Raw genomic sequence first — 14,057 nt, 5'->3', positions numbered from 1 at the left:
CTTCACAGCCCTTTGTGCCTTCTATGTACATTAACTTCCCCGGGGGTGGGGGGAACCTCTCTGACTTTCTGGGAGAAACCATCACCTTTGAGGGGGTCTCAGTTTCTTCATCCATAAAGTAGGGCTGATTCATGGCTCCCTGAATGTCCCAAGAGGATGGGCATGGAGTACCTAACGCCTTCAGGGCAGGTTAGAGACAGACATGGGCTAAAATCTTACCTCCTAGTAGCTGGTCCCAGTCCTGTGACTTGAGGCTGAAACTGTATAATGGGCTTGCAGCTGGCAGGGACAAGGAGAGGCTGGGATCCCACAGACCCTCCCTGGGGTCGGCTCTGCCTCAGGAGACCTGTTGCTCAAGGCCTCATTCTACTGGTAAGCCCAGAGTCAAATCACAGATTCTTTGCTAGAGTAATTGTAAGTAGCTTAATCTACTGATGTTTAGTGTATGTTCTATATATTTTCTCTTCTCTGGCTCAGACACGAAGCCCTGACTCCTGTTCCACAAGCCAAAGTGCTGTGCTGAGAAGCATTCTGACATCCAATTTTGGCTTCATGGGAAGCAGTGCTGTGATAAATTAGTAATGTCTGCTCTGGGCAGAAGCTTAGCAAGCATGGTCTGTGTGCTATGAGTTTGTCATTCCTGATCTATCCAGACCTTCTCCTTCACTGTGTGTGTGTGGGGGGAGGGGGGTGAAAGAGAAAGACCCAGGGCAAGTTAGCCAAGCTAGGAAGAAAATGCTAATGTCTTTTTTTTTTTTTTTTTGATGTATGTCTGTCCCCACTAGCCAGCCTGCTCATGACCTCAACACTGTCAGATGGCCTGACTAGAGAGAGGGCTAGGCATTTAGGGAGAATCCCAGAGCAGGAAGCCAGAACCCCCATCTCTCCGACTCATTGCTGTGGGACTTGGGACGAGTGACTTCCCCTAGGACTACTCAAAGGATTTCTAGAAAGGAGAAGTGAGAAGAAATTAGAAGACTGTGGTGTTTCTCTTCCTGTTCTGCCCTCAGTGTCTTCCCGTGCTTGAGAACCCGAGACAGGTTGAGTGGGGCAGGGAGTGTCTGCCAACTATTGGTGATGGTGGACATGGGTCCTTAGGCGTCCTTGGGCCTGCTGGACTGTGCAGCCAGCACTGTCAAATTTGACACTGAGGGTTGGAAACAGGGCCGGGGTGGCACCAAGAGACACGGCCGCCTTGCTGGAGTCCGATAGTGTTCCTCAGGTCACTCTGCCCACTTGTGGCCTCCATTTGACTTTATCTGATATCAGTATCCACGCACTACGTTCTCCAGAGCTGGAGCACAGCAGGGTGACCCACTCTCTCTGTCCCTTATCCTGGAGTGGGTGGAACTTTTTTTTTTAAATTTATTTATTTATTAAAGATTTCTGTCTCTTCCCCGCCGCCGCCTCCCATTTCCCTCCCCCTCCCCCAATCAAGTCCCCCTCCCAAAGAGCGATCAGGGTTCCCTGCCCTGTGGGAAGTCCAAGGAAGTGGGTGGAAAACTTTTATTCCTATTACGAGTAGGGGCTCTGAGAAGCAAAGGACCGTGGCATGAGATGTGAGCATGGACTTGTGGTGTCTCGGTGATTGTGGGTGTCTGATCCTGGTGAATGTCCCCAGTGTGGCTGACATCTTTCTTAGGGAGATTATGGGTTCAGTGACTTCCTGGGGGTTCATGTAACTGTGGCTGGTGAGTATTGGATAGGCCAGGTACCCGATCTTTTGGCAGTAGTGAGGCCTAGGGAGGCAGTTGACTCTGGGTTTGAATCCTGGCATAGTGGTCTGCTTGTTACATCTGCTTGTGGGAAAAATGACTGCTCTGTGCCTCAGTTTCACCAATCTGTGTAGCTCTAGTATAGCTATGAGAAGGTGGCCTGACTGTCAGGCATGCTAGTGTTTGTCCAGTGTTTGGGCCCAGGGCCCACTCAAGGTGTTTTGAAGCTGTGAGGGAAGTTGATTCTGTGGTGAGGCAGAAGGGCAAATTGATCTGGGAGCCCTCAGGGCTGGCACCGGCCATCTTGGACTCTGGTTGCCCTGCCCTGATCATCTAGGAAGGATTGCATTGATTGGAACCTGCCAGTTCCATCTAGCTACTCTGAGGCAAGCTCCCGCCTCTTCCTGCTGCTCTTAGGACTTGATCACATATCTGTCCCATGACCTCTATCTAGTGCCCAAGATTCCCCTGACTTGTGGGCCCTCCCTAGGAGGTATCTGACATCTGGGCAGCGGGTTCTCCACATGCTGGTCCACATGGCCTGGGTACAGCTGCACTTTCCTTGTGGTGGCAAGCAGAGGCTCAGAGAAGGGTCTGAGCTCTGCAGAGCTCCTGGAGATGTTGCCTGTGGGACCGAGTTCCTTCCTCAGCAGGAACCTCCCTTCTTCCATGTGTCTCTGTTGTTGTTTACCCTGCAGGAGCTCTGAGCCACTGGCTGGTGTCGTACTTACTACATAGTTGGGTGTCCATGTCTTTGCCTGTCCAGGTCCTCCACTCCTGTGAAGGTCCCCTATTCTTTTATTGGGCAGGTGTGTGTGAGAGAGAGAGAGACAGAGACAGAGACAGAGAGAGAGTCTTGCTATATATATAGCCCAGGCTGTCTTGGAACTCATTTTGTAGCCCAAACTGGCATCAGTTATCCTCCTGCCTCAGTTTTCTGAGGGTTGGAATTATAGGATCCAGCATACACTGGGCTAGGCCTCCGGTAGCTGACATATCTCTGGCTCTCCTCTGAGCCTCCTCTACCCTTTCTCCTGCTGTCTTTCAAGACTCCAGCTCTGTCTGTAGGTGGCAAGTCCTGACTCAAGGCTGGTTTTCTCTCCCTCTAGAGAAATGTGTGGTAATTATCACTCCCAACAGTATAGCACTTTACAGTTTGTATGTAGTTACCTGTGTGCCCCAGCAGCACTGTGAGGGAGATAGAACCCAGTGAGCACCTTCATTTGACAGAGAGGAAACTGGTCTCAGTTGGGGCAGCTAGGATACCCCCTTGCTTCTGAGTCTTTTTTTTGAGGGGGGGGGGTTTCGAGACAGGGTTTCTCTGTGGTTTTGGAGCCTGTCCTGGAACTAGCTCTTGTAGACTAGGCTGGTCTCGAACTCACAGAGATCTGCCTGCCTCTGCCTCCTGAGTGCTGGGATTAAAGGCGTGTGCCTTGAGTCTGCCTTTCCTGTGAGTTCCTAAGTGGATCAGAGAGGTGAAGTGACTTCCCTGGGGTCACATAGCACTGAAAGGGTAATGCTGGGAGGTTCCTTCTAAGTATTCAGTGGCCAGGCTGTGCCCTGTGGACTTTGTTCTGAGCTGTACCTAGTCCCCAAGGGAGGCTGAAGCCAGCCCTGTTCCACCTGCCTCTGCTGGGGGCCCAGGAAAATAGCTTCTTCCTTGTCCGTGTCTGCGTCAGGAGGCAGCAGCTTTTCCTCTTGGCTCGGCTGGAAGATCACAAGCTCCTTCTCTTTAAATATCTTACAGCTTTAGAAAGTTTTGCCTCAGTGGTCGAGGTCGAGGATCAGGAAGGGAAAATTGTCCCAGGCAGAGGATGGTGTGGTCAAAGGCTTGCAGGTGGGGCAGCCTAGGATCTGGGGGGGGGTGTTTATAAGTAGAGTGGGTCCCCATTGCAAGATTTGCCTCCTGCTCCCCACCCCCACCCCTCCAGGTGTTCTAAAAGCCCGGAACCAGATGAGCCACCGTTCTATTTGGGGACAATTCTGCTGTTCCCATTTCTATCCTGTGCCCTAGTTTTAGAAGCAATGTGGGTTTGGTTACCAGTTGGCCACTTGCAGGCAGCTCCCCCTTCACCCACTCTGCCCACACCTTAGATCCATGGGCATCATGGCCAGAACAAGCCTTGCCTGCCTTTGGGGCTGTCTGGATGGCCTTGATTAGCAACTGATGATGTCTGAGCCAGTGATGGGGTGCACACCTGGCGGGGGAGGGGGCACAGGAGGCTGCTCCCGGGCTCTTTAGAGGACAGGACAACATGGTCAGTGTTGGGAATTGATCTGAGACTCTCCGGAAACAGTGCTCTGGGGAGCTAAGTACAGACCCTGATGGTTGCCTCTGCTGTGAGCTCGGTACCACAGAAATGATGGCAGCCTGACCATGCCAGGAGGGCTTCCCGGAAGTGACACCCAGGACTTAAAGGGTGAGCAAGAGGTGATGAGAGAGAGAAGAGTGAGGGCATGCTAGACAGAGGGAGCCCAGCAGCTAAAGTGTGTATGTGTAGTGTAGCATGTGTATATCCGTGAGCATGTGTGTGTGTGTGTGTGTGTGTGTGTGTGTGTATGTGTGTAGCCTGGGGCTGTGGTCATGTATAGGTACTAAGAACGGGCCCTCGTCCATCTGGTGCACTCAGACTTTGTTGTCTTGAGTGATGGGAGCAGGGCAGGCATAGGTGGCGGAGGGCAGAGGAAGATGAAGTGGGGATGGGGTTCAAAACAGGGATCAAAGCCCTGGGTGGAGGACAGAGGTCGGTCTGAGAGGAAGCCTGACAGGGGCTGCTGGTGCAGTGTGCGAACTCCTGGACCTGGTGCCCTCTGTAGACACCCCAAGCACACAGTGAAGTGATTACACACAGCTTGTGAGGTGGGAGGCCCCCGGGGACATGGATGTGCCCAGTTCTGTGGGTCATGCTGGCTCACGCAGTGTGGCCTTGCTGCAGTGGCACAGGGAAGCCTGCTGAGTGGTTCCGGTCTGGGAATAGTAAGAGCCTGGGTGGGTGGGTGGCAGGGAGGACTGCCACGGTCTCCTCTCACAGCATCTCTTGGTCACACTGCCCTTCAGGAAATAGGGGGATTCTTTGGTGGGTTCCACAGGCACCTGGGGTGGGCTCTGATCCAGGTCCCAGGCTTCATCCTTTTGGGTGAGCCTCCCAAGACACAGTCCACCCTCTCTTGAGCTCCCCATGGTCTGAGAACTATCTACTGTGGGACCCAACAGGCCTGGCTTTGAAGCCTCATTTTGATTCCAGCTGAGAGAGCTTAGCTAAGTGATTTTTGCCTTCCTGAGCCTCAGTTTCTCCCCCAACAGAAACGGAGGCTCTCCTTTGAAGGGCTGTGTCCAGTGTTGTAGAGTGCCGGGAGAACCTGGCTCAGAGCCGAGGCCTTGCTGAGCTGCCAAGGGGCAGTTTCCGGACGCCCTAGGCTCTCAGTTCCAAGGACAAAGCCCCTTTGTGGGGAGACAGATGGAGCCTGGGATCCCCCTCCCCGGGAAGCAGGGCTGTCTGCTCCTCCTCTACACTCCATCCCCTGGGAGAAGGAGCTTTCTGAGGCCAAGAGTGGGAACCCGGGGGGTTGCACATCCTGGCTGTTCTGGCTGGGGAGCCCAGCGTCTCTTCCCTGTCCTGACCATTTCTCAGGTCAGGGATCCCTGGCAAATCCCGAGCCTACTGTGGGCGCCCTGTGCATCTGTCCTTCCGTCTACTCTCATCCTCCAGTTCACCCATTCATCTTCCCATCCGCCCGTCTTCCTTCCTCCCTCTACCCCGGGAACCAGGCTGGCCGTGACCGCACAGAGATCCGCCTGTCTCTGCCTCTCGAGTGCTGGGATTAAAGGTGTGCGTCACCACCGCCCGGCACTATGTGCAGGTTTTAATACAACACTTACGACCAAACAGGTGGCTGTGAGGGAGTAGATGTGGCCCTGCCATCATTTAGAGATTGCTGTCATCACTGAGAAGAGTTGGGCCAGGAAAGAGAAATGGAGAGCCTTAGGCAGGGTTGCGGGACCCTTATGTCCCCTGAAAAGATCTGGAGTTGGCTGGGGTGCTGCTACTGAAATGTCTATTGGAGTAGGCGGGGACATGGGTTCTGAAGATGCAGAGTGAGGGAGTGAGGCGTGTATGCATGGGTGTGTGTGTGTGTGTGTGTGTGTGTGTGTGTGTAGTAAACTCAGGGCAAAGAGAACAGCCAGGGCAGGGCCCCTGTGGCAGGAACATGCTGTTTCCAGGGAAGGGAGAGCTATTGACCTGTATACTAGAGGGAAATGGGGGGAAGGGTAGGGCTGGTGTGGGGACCAGTGGATTTCTGAGGCCCCTGAAAAGACTTGGTCTTTCCTTTAGGGTGGGGCCTTGGTAAGGTCAGGGCTGAAGGATTTAGATCCGTGTTTCGCACATGCTTTCTGCCCCAGTGGTGGTGCATGAGAGAAGGAACAAAAGTGTTGGGAGCTGGGGCTGACAAGGTTTGGGTAGGGCTGGGTTTGGACTGTTAAGGCCTAGGGGACCTATGGCTTTAGAGAATACAGACACAGGTCCTCAAATCCCTGCCAGTGATCTTAAAGTATACCCGTTTCTTGTCATGGGAAGTGGAGATGGCTCAGTATCCCTCTAGGCTGGGGAGAGCTTGGCTCCATCCTGCTGTGTGTACTGAGCCTCAGTTTCCTCTCTTGTTAAAGTCTCTCCCTCGGTCACTGCAGGAGTCTGGGGCGTGAGGGCCTGCACATCCACTGCTGGACTTCGGAGCAAGGTGGAGTTTCTTTTAGATATCTCAGCACCTTGGGTTGACGGTTCCTGGAATCAGAGTCCAAGGCCTCTTCCCACAGCGGGAAGCAGCTCAGAAGGGTACCACGGTTCACAGAAGGCCTCCTAGCCTGGTGGAGCAGGTCAGTGTTCTGAGCTGGTTCACTTAGCTGCCTGCCTCCAGGGCCCAGTGCACCCTGTCCCGTGCAGGCTCCGGTCACTTCCAGGCCTTGGCCTCCTTTTCCTAGAAGCTGCATTTCCAGCTTCTTAAGATTGCAACATAGAGTAACAAAAGTGAAACAAATGGGGGAAATCTTGTTTTAGGCAAGTTACAACTATGTGTTAGGTTGCTGCGTTCCTAGCTGGCCTGGGGTGCTATGGCCTCAAGGCTGCAGAGTGGACACTTTGGATTTCCAGGCTTAGGACACAACCTAGTGGGCACAGGTCAGACACTGAGGTCCAGAAGACAGTAGCAGGGACTACTCATTCTGCACCAGGTTTGCTGTGTGAGCTTCATTTTCCACTTGCATAGCTTGTCTCTTCCCAGCCTGCAGGTCCAGGGTCCAAAAGCACCCCCTCCACCTTTGCCAGGGCCAGCTGGAGCCTACAGGCACTCTGCCCAGTGGCACTGGTGGAGCTGGTTTAAGGCTTGACAGCTCCTAGCATGCTTGTACTGAGAATGCAGGACCAGACATGTTCTGACTGCTGTGGCCCTTGGATCTGCCTGCTCCCCCGCCCCCATGCACCCTCTCTCACTCCTGCTCACTCCTTACTCACTTGGCAGACACCGTCCCCCACCTCCCATCCAGTTCCTGGCCCAGGCCTGTGCTGGGTGGGGCCCGGGACTGGAGTTGCTTTATGTTTTACATTGCCTGTGTAAGTAGGGTGATCAGAGTCTCTGCTGGGAGCTCGTGCAGTGCAAGATGCGGGGAGACTTGGGGATGGGGCTCAGCTTCTGGAATGAATAGACCTATTAGAGTTTAGGCTACCTCTTCTTCCTGGGAGGTTCTAGGTGGGGACCATCCATATCCCTAACTACCCAGTCACCCACTGTCCCTTTACTGTCTATCCACTCATCTACCCTCCACCCTGTCATCTTCCATCCATCTGTCCATCTGTCCACCTACCTAGCCGTCTTCACCCATCCATCTACAAGTCCATCCTTCTTCCTATCTGTCCATGTATCCACCTACCATCCATCCACCCATGCATGCATGCATCATCCGTCCATCCACGCATCCATCCATCTACCCATGCATGCATGCATCCATGATCCATCCATCATCCATCCATCCATCCATCCATCCATCCATCCATCCATCCATCCAATTATCCATCAACCATCCATCCACGCATCCGGCCGTCATCCGGCTGTGTACACTGGGCACTTCTTTGCCCTGGAAAGTGTTCTGGAGGCTGGAGACACATTAGAGAAGCAGCTGGACACAAGCCCTGCCTTTGGGGTTTGTCAACCCTCAGGGTGGCCAGAAAAGTAGCAAATAAGGGATCAGTGTGCATGGTCTGCTAGAGGGAACCCAGTGCTGTGGGCTCCACACATACACCAGGGAGCGGATCTGGGTGGGCAGCCAGGATGGTGCCCACACTGAAAGACTGGCTGGCACTGGGAGGGAATGCCAGTGCAAAGGCCCTGAGACAGGGGCATGCCTGGAGTGTTAGAGCAACATCAAGAGTCTGAGGAACAGGGTGAGAAAGGGGAGAATGGGGGAGGAAGAAGGCAGGAAGACCTGAGGGACGGAGTCGGGTGCCCAGGGTGGGGTGTGGCTGCAGTACCTGTTGGTGAGGAGCAGACGGTTGTCTTTTGTAGTTCTCGGGTACTGAGTACCGGAGTACTCAGGCATTGTTCACTATTTAGTGTAGCATCTTCTGTATCGAGGAGCCATAGCAGAGCGCTTGGCCCCTCCCCCTTCCTGGCTCTCCCTTGCATCATGCTAGTGTCCCACGTCGAGTGTATTTCTGTACAACTACGGATCTGTAATCTGCCCAAAGCCTACCATTTCTTTCTACCAGTGGCCCCCTCTTCCCTCTGGTGAGTTTTCACCAGTTTGCTGGTGAGGTTGATGTGGGTCATATGGGCAACTTCCCTGCTGTGCTGAGTGGCCACACAACCCCAGGGCCTAGCGCTCAGTAGGTTCCCTACACAGTAGCCATGGCTGTGATGGGCCGTCGATACGCAGAGCGTGCTTGCTGGGCACTGGGTCCTGTTCTCAGGGCTTCATAGACAGGAACTTACTTTATTCTCGTGGCCATTCTTTAAAGTAGGCTGTTTGTGTCCTCTAATTATATAGGAGAGGAAACAGGCGCAGAGAGGTCGAGAAGCTGTGCCAAGGTCACACAGTAAGAAAGGGCTGAAGCTGTGTTTTGAACCAAGGTGGTTCTGCTCTTAATCCTCACGTTGAGGAATGGCTTTGTTAGCCCAGATAAAGAGGGGTTCCTCTTTTCTTTTCAGCTGGGTTAGGATAGGTGAGGTTGGGGGATTGGCCCCTGAGGAGGGAGCAGCCTGTGCGGAGGCCCAGCTGCTGGAGACTCATTTAGGGGTAAAGCGGTGGGAGGGGGTGGAGGGAGATGGAGCAAGCAGTGGCCCCAGCAGGCAGTGGAGTGTTGGGACCATCTTGCTGACCACTGCCCCCACTCATGTTCATGGAAAGGGAAAGGAGCCTGCGCCTGTGGACTCGGGTAGGGGTGGAGCTTAGGATTGCTTGTGCAGTGGGGCCTGGCCACTTGGTGTTCCTGCCCACCCATGTCCCCAAGGGAGATGCCACCTGGGTGTGGGCGGGTAGGAGGGGGCACTGTGTTCCCAGAGTCGAGACGCAACCAGAGCTGTTGGCAGGGAACAGCGGGCACCGTGGGCAGGGGCCGGCTGGCAGCCCCCCTCAGGGCCCATCCGCCTGCCACCAGTGGGGAGGGGCCGCCCAGATGACCTTGGAAAGACTGGGAAAAGACTGGAATTTGTCACCTCAGTGTCCCACCAAGATCACTCCCTCATCCTGAGCTTGTCAGAGATTCTGTGCCCAGACACCAGCTGAGGCCCAGAGGAAGTGTGGCCTGCCTGGGGTCACACAGTGATGGGGGACCTTCCTGAGCTCATTAATCAGTCATCTTGGGGTGTCCCTTAGGCCTTATGCCAGCAGCTCCTCCAATAAGTTGGGACAGCTCCAACCACCCCTACCTGTCTTACGTGCCTGTCCTCCCTGCCGCTTTCCAGAACAGCATGGGAAGTAAGTGTTTTCTGGACCCTGACTTTGGATGTAAAATCACATGGCTGCGGGCTGTTGAGATCTCATTCTGGGTGCTGTTAACTCTTACAGGAAGGTCTGTCTCTGCCCTGCTGCTCCTGTCTTGCCTAGGAGTCTGCATTGGGGCCGTTCATTTGCTGGGTTCCAGGCCAACCCAACCCAGCTGCGCACTCTTCTCTTGGAGCCTCTTGCAGCCCCTGAGGGCAGCCTGCTGTAGGAAAAAAACTGAGGGCTTATCACGGGAGTCAAGCTGTCACAGGATGGACCTTAGACTTGCCTGTTTCTCCTCATCTGTAAAATGGGCTTAAGGATGGTACACGGGGGCTAGGCCTTCTTATTCTTTCTTTCTCTCTCTCTCTCTCTCTCTCTCTCTCTCTCTCTCTCTCTCTCTCGGTTTTTTGATACAGGATTTCTCTGTGTAACAGCCCTAGCTATTCTGGAACTAGCTCTTGTAGATCATCCTGACTCTGCCTACCAAGTGCTGGGATTAAAGGCATGCACCACCATCGCCCAGTTTTGTTTTTTTTTTTTTGGTGTCTTTTTTAAAGTTTATTTATTTATATTTTAACAATGAGTGTTCTGCATGTATACCTGCATGCCAGAAGAGGGAATCAGATCCTATTATGGAAGGTTGTGAGCCACCATGTGGTTGCTGGGAATTGAACTCGGGACATCTGGAACAGCAGCCAGTGTTCTCAACCCCTGAGTCTTTCTTTGATCCTAGTGTCTTTCTTTGATTCTAGAGGAGACAAGCATATCTCAGTGAGTTCAAGGCTAGCCTGATCTACACAGTGAGGCTAGACAGGGCTACACAGAGAAACCTGTCTCAGAAAAAAAAAAGAATGACACATAGGGACTTGTGTGGTGGGCACACCGTATGGTGGGCACACGCCTTTAATTCCAGTACTTGGGAGGGAAGCAGAGGCAGGTGGATCTCTGAGTTCAAGGTCAGTCAGATCTACAGACTGAGTTCTAGGCTAGCCAGTGCTGTGTAGCATGACTCTTATCTCAAGAAAACTCATGAAAGGTGCTGGGGATGTCGCTGGCAGAATTGTAGAATGCTTACCCAAGACCCTGGGTTCGGTCCTCACCACCGTGTAAACTGAAATTGGGAGGTGAACGGAGGAAGTTGGAACTTCAAGTCGTAGTGAGTTTGAGGCCAGCCTGGGCTGCATGAGGCCCTGTGAGGGTCAAGTCTCAGTCCTCGCTGCTCCCGTGCATATTTCCTTAGCTCTTTATTCTTCCCACATGGTCAAGCCTCCTGTGGAAGGCTACCCAGGCAGGTCCCACAGTCGTACTAAAGAGAGAGTCAGAAAGCAGGTACCCGGCCACAGGGAGTGTCCCCCAAGAGCGATACCTGGGAGATGGGTGATGCCCTCCCAGGTGCTTTGCCCCACCACAGGTGGTCACTGCTAGGACTTGTCTGAATGTCAGCTGGGGGCCCATCCTTTGGCCCCACAAGCTCCCGTGCTACCCCTCTCTGGCTAGAAGGTTAGAGGGGAGGCTGTGGCAGCTTGGCTCCTGGGGCCTGTAGTGTGTAACCCACCCTTCCTTCCTCTTTCTGTGTGGTCTCTGTTCCCCTTTGGAAAAACGAGCTGGCCCGTGATCTTGGGCTCTTGGGAAGAGGACTGGAAGATAGCTGGGACCTCAGATGGTGGCCCAGGCACCCGACTTAGCTTCTTTGAGTATTTCCTGGTAACTCTGCAGACAGACAAGGCTGGCTGGCTATCCCTGTGGCCAGGGCATGGGAGAACTGGGGAGCTGGCAATGAGGGTCAGAGGAAGGTTCCTTACAAAGCCTGCGGGTTAGGGTGCAGCCCCCAAGAATGACACCTAAGGAGGTTTCTAAGGACTTGTCTAGGATACCCCAAACCATGATGCTCCCCTGACCTGACTGGGTAGGTGCCTGTGGGGACCTCTGCACTGCCCGATCTGTCTGCCACCTGCTACTCATTCCTACATGGCAGGCACACCTACTTTCCCAGTGCTCAGCGGTGCTCTGGTGTTCCTGGCCCTGCTGAGAACAGCCTAAGGAAGAATGGGCAATGGTAGATGCAGGCCCTGCTGGTGGCTTCACCATGGGAGGTCCCTATGGATCCCAGACAATCCATGCTTGCTTCCTAATGCTGTCTCTTAGCTGCTGGGTGACCTTAGGGAAACAGCTGGGCCTCTCTGTACTCTAGTTTTCTCATCTACAGAAAGGAGCTGACCACACAGGGTGGGGCGGGACATCCTGGATCCATGTGTGGAGTGTTGTCCCTAGGAGTCACCCTCCTCTGAGAGCCCCCAATTTAGATAGATTATGGGGTTTGTCCTCTGGGCTAGGGGGAGAGGAGGGAGGGCTGAGAGTGCTGGGTGACTCTGCACAGTCAATCCCTCTCCTGATCTGTGGGATGGGGGCCGGGTGAGGCGCTGCTGGCCACAGCACCCTCTGTGGTTCTCCCTTTGTGTGTCCCATCCCTTGGCAGCAGCCAGCCCAGCTGGTATGTAGCAGGTTCTCAGCCTGGTGACTTTTCAAGGATGGGTAACGGAGAGACTGCTTTTGCCTGAGACCCCACTCTATTGGGGGGACCCTGCTCTTCCCCGCTGCCCTTCAGGGGGGCTGCCTCTGCAGGAAGCCTGTCTGCTCGCTCTCTGCAGCTCTCTCATGCACACCCACTCTAAGGCTCTGGGTGACTAGGACAGTCACCTGGTGTCCATAGTAACATTGATCACTGTCAGAGACTGCGGCTTACCACAGCCATGTGGAAGTCACTGACGAACATCCTTCTGCAGGACAGAATACGGAGGCTGAAGGCACTGAGTGGCCTGTGCCGCCATGACAGACTGAGCCAGGATCTGATCGGAAGCAGGTAAGCTGGGTGTGTGTCAGTTTCTGGCTGTGGGAGGGGTTGTGTATCTCATGTAGTCTAGGCTGACCATGAACTACATAGCGTAGGCTAGCCTCCAAATGGCTGAGTAGCCCAGCTCACTATAAAGCACAGGCTTATCTCCAACTGACTGTGTAACCCAGGCTAACTTACAATTTACGGTGGCCTAGGCTGGCCTTCAGCTCACTGGGTAGCCCGGGCTGGTCTTGAACTCATGATCTGACTCTGCATTTGTAATTTGGGCAGTGTTAACAATAGCTGTGTGTCCTACCCTCCCTAGTTCCCCTCTCTCTTACCAAACTGGAGGTGTTACTGGATTTGAGATTAACTTATAGAAGTATCCAGTTTGCCAGTCTGTTGCTTGAACACTGTTTTTCAGAATAGCTTAAAAAATCACAGTGTTAGAAGATCATTTCCCGTGGCATTAATCCATCTGAGCAGTTCATCGCATGGTCTCGTCAGAGTTGTTTGGCTCTGTTCACTTAACGTAATATTTTTAAGATCTACTTAGTTAGGGCATCATGTATCCAGCTGTGCCAAGACTTTTTCTTATCAAATAATATTTCATTGTGTGGATAAGTCCTTATGTCTGTCTGCCTGTCTGTCTGTCTCTGTTCTCTGTCCCTGTGTGGGTGTGTGGGTATATATGCACACATGAACACACTCAGAGGCTGAAGTTTGACGTTTTCCTCAATCACTTGTCCATCTTATTTTTTGAGTTAGTGTCTATCACTGAACCTGCACCTCACTGTTTCAGCTAGACAAGATTGGGAAGTCTCCGGGATCTACCTGTCACTGCCTCCATCCCTGGGGTCACTGTCGTGTGCTGCCATGACTGGCTTTATATAGTGCTGGGCATCTGAACTCAGCCCCAGCCTTGCACGGCAGACACTTTGCCCACTAAGCCATCTCCCCAGACCCTACATGGATCTATTTCTAACACATTAAAATGTTTCTGAGGGCTAGTGAAATGGCTCCATGAATAAAAGTGCTTGTCATCAAGGCTGACAACCTGAGTGTGATCCCTGGAACCCACATTTAGAAGTGACCTCCACATGCACAGTGTTAGGAGTGCCCCTCCCCCAAACACACACACACACACACACACACACACACACACACACACACACTGTAGGGGCTGGAGAGATGGCTCAGCAGTTATGAGCACTGACTTCTCTTCCAGAAGACCTAGGTTCAATTCCCAGCACCCATATGATGGCTCACAACCATCTGAAACTCCAATATCGGGAGATCCAACGCTCTCTTCTGCCCTCTTGAGGGCAAGGTATGTGCAGGGTGTACAGACATACATGCATGCAGAATACTCACATAAAATAATAAATCTCAAAAAATGAATTGTAGGCCAGGTGGTGGTGGCGCACGCCTTTAATCCCAGCACTTGGGAGGCAGAAGCAGGCGGATCTCTGTGAGTTTGAGACCAGCCTGGTCTACAAGAGCTAGTTCCAGGAGAGGCTCCAAAACCACAGAG

The 14,057-nt window shown here is 53.2% G+C and overlaps 1 protein-coding gene across 5 annotated transcripts in view; it reads left to right on the top strand.

Moving 5' to 3' along the window:
* The window catches only part of Src (SRC proto-oncogene, non-receptor tyrosine kinase), a 46,392-nt gene that overhangs the window by 3,485 nt on the left and 28,850 nt on the right, over positions 1–14,057 (top strand). For 4 of the 5 annotated variants that reach the window (XM_026787114.1, XM_026787112.1, XM_005363021.3 and 1 more), the window contains exon 2: positions 12,474–12,550. The exons of the other annotated variant lie outside the window; for it this stretch is intronic. The gene's annotated coding sequence lies outside the window, so the exon portion shown is untranslated. The remainder of the gene's footprint in view (positions 1–12,473; positions 12,551–14,057) is intronic. 5 annotated transcript variants of the gene reach the window in all.

Source organism: Microtus ochrogaster, linkage group LG8 (assembly GCF_000317375.1).
Source record: "Microtus ochrogaster isolate Prairie Vole_2 linkage group LG8, MicOch1.0, whole genome shotgun sequence".
NCBI lineage: Eukaryota > Metazoa > Chordata > Mammalia > Rodentia > Cricetidae > Microtus > Microtus ochrogaster.
The sequence above is the reverse complement of the archived record's forward strand: the minus strand, read 5'-3'. Positions and strand labels throughout refer to the sequence as shown.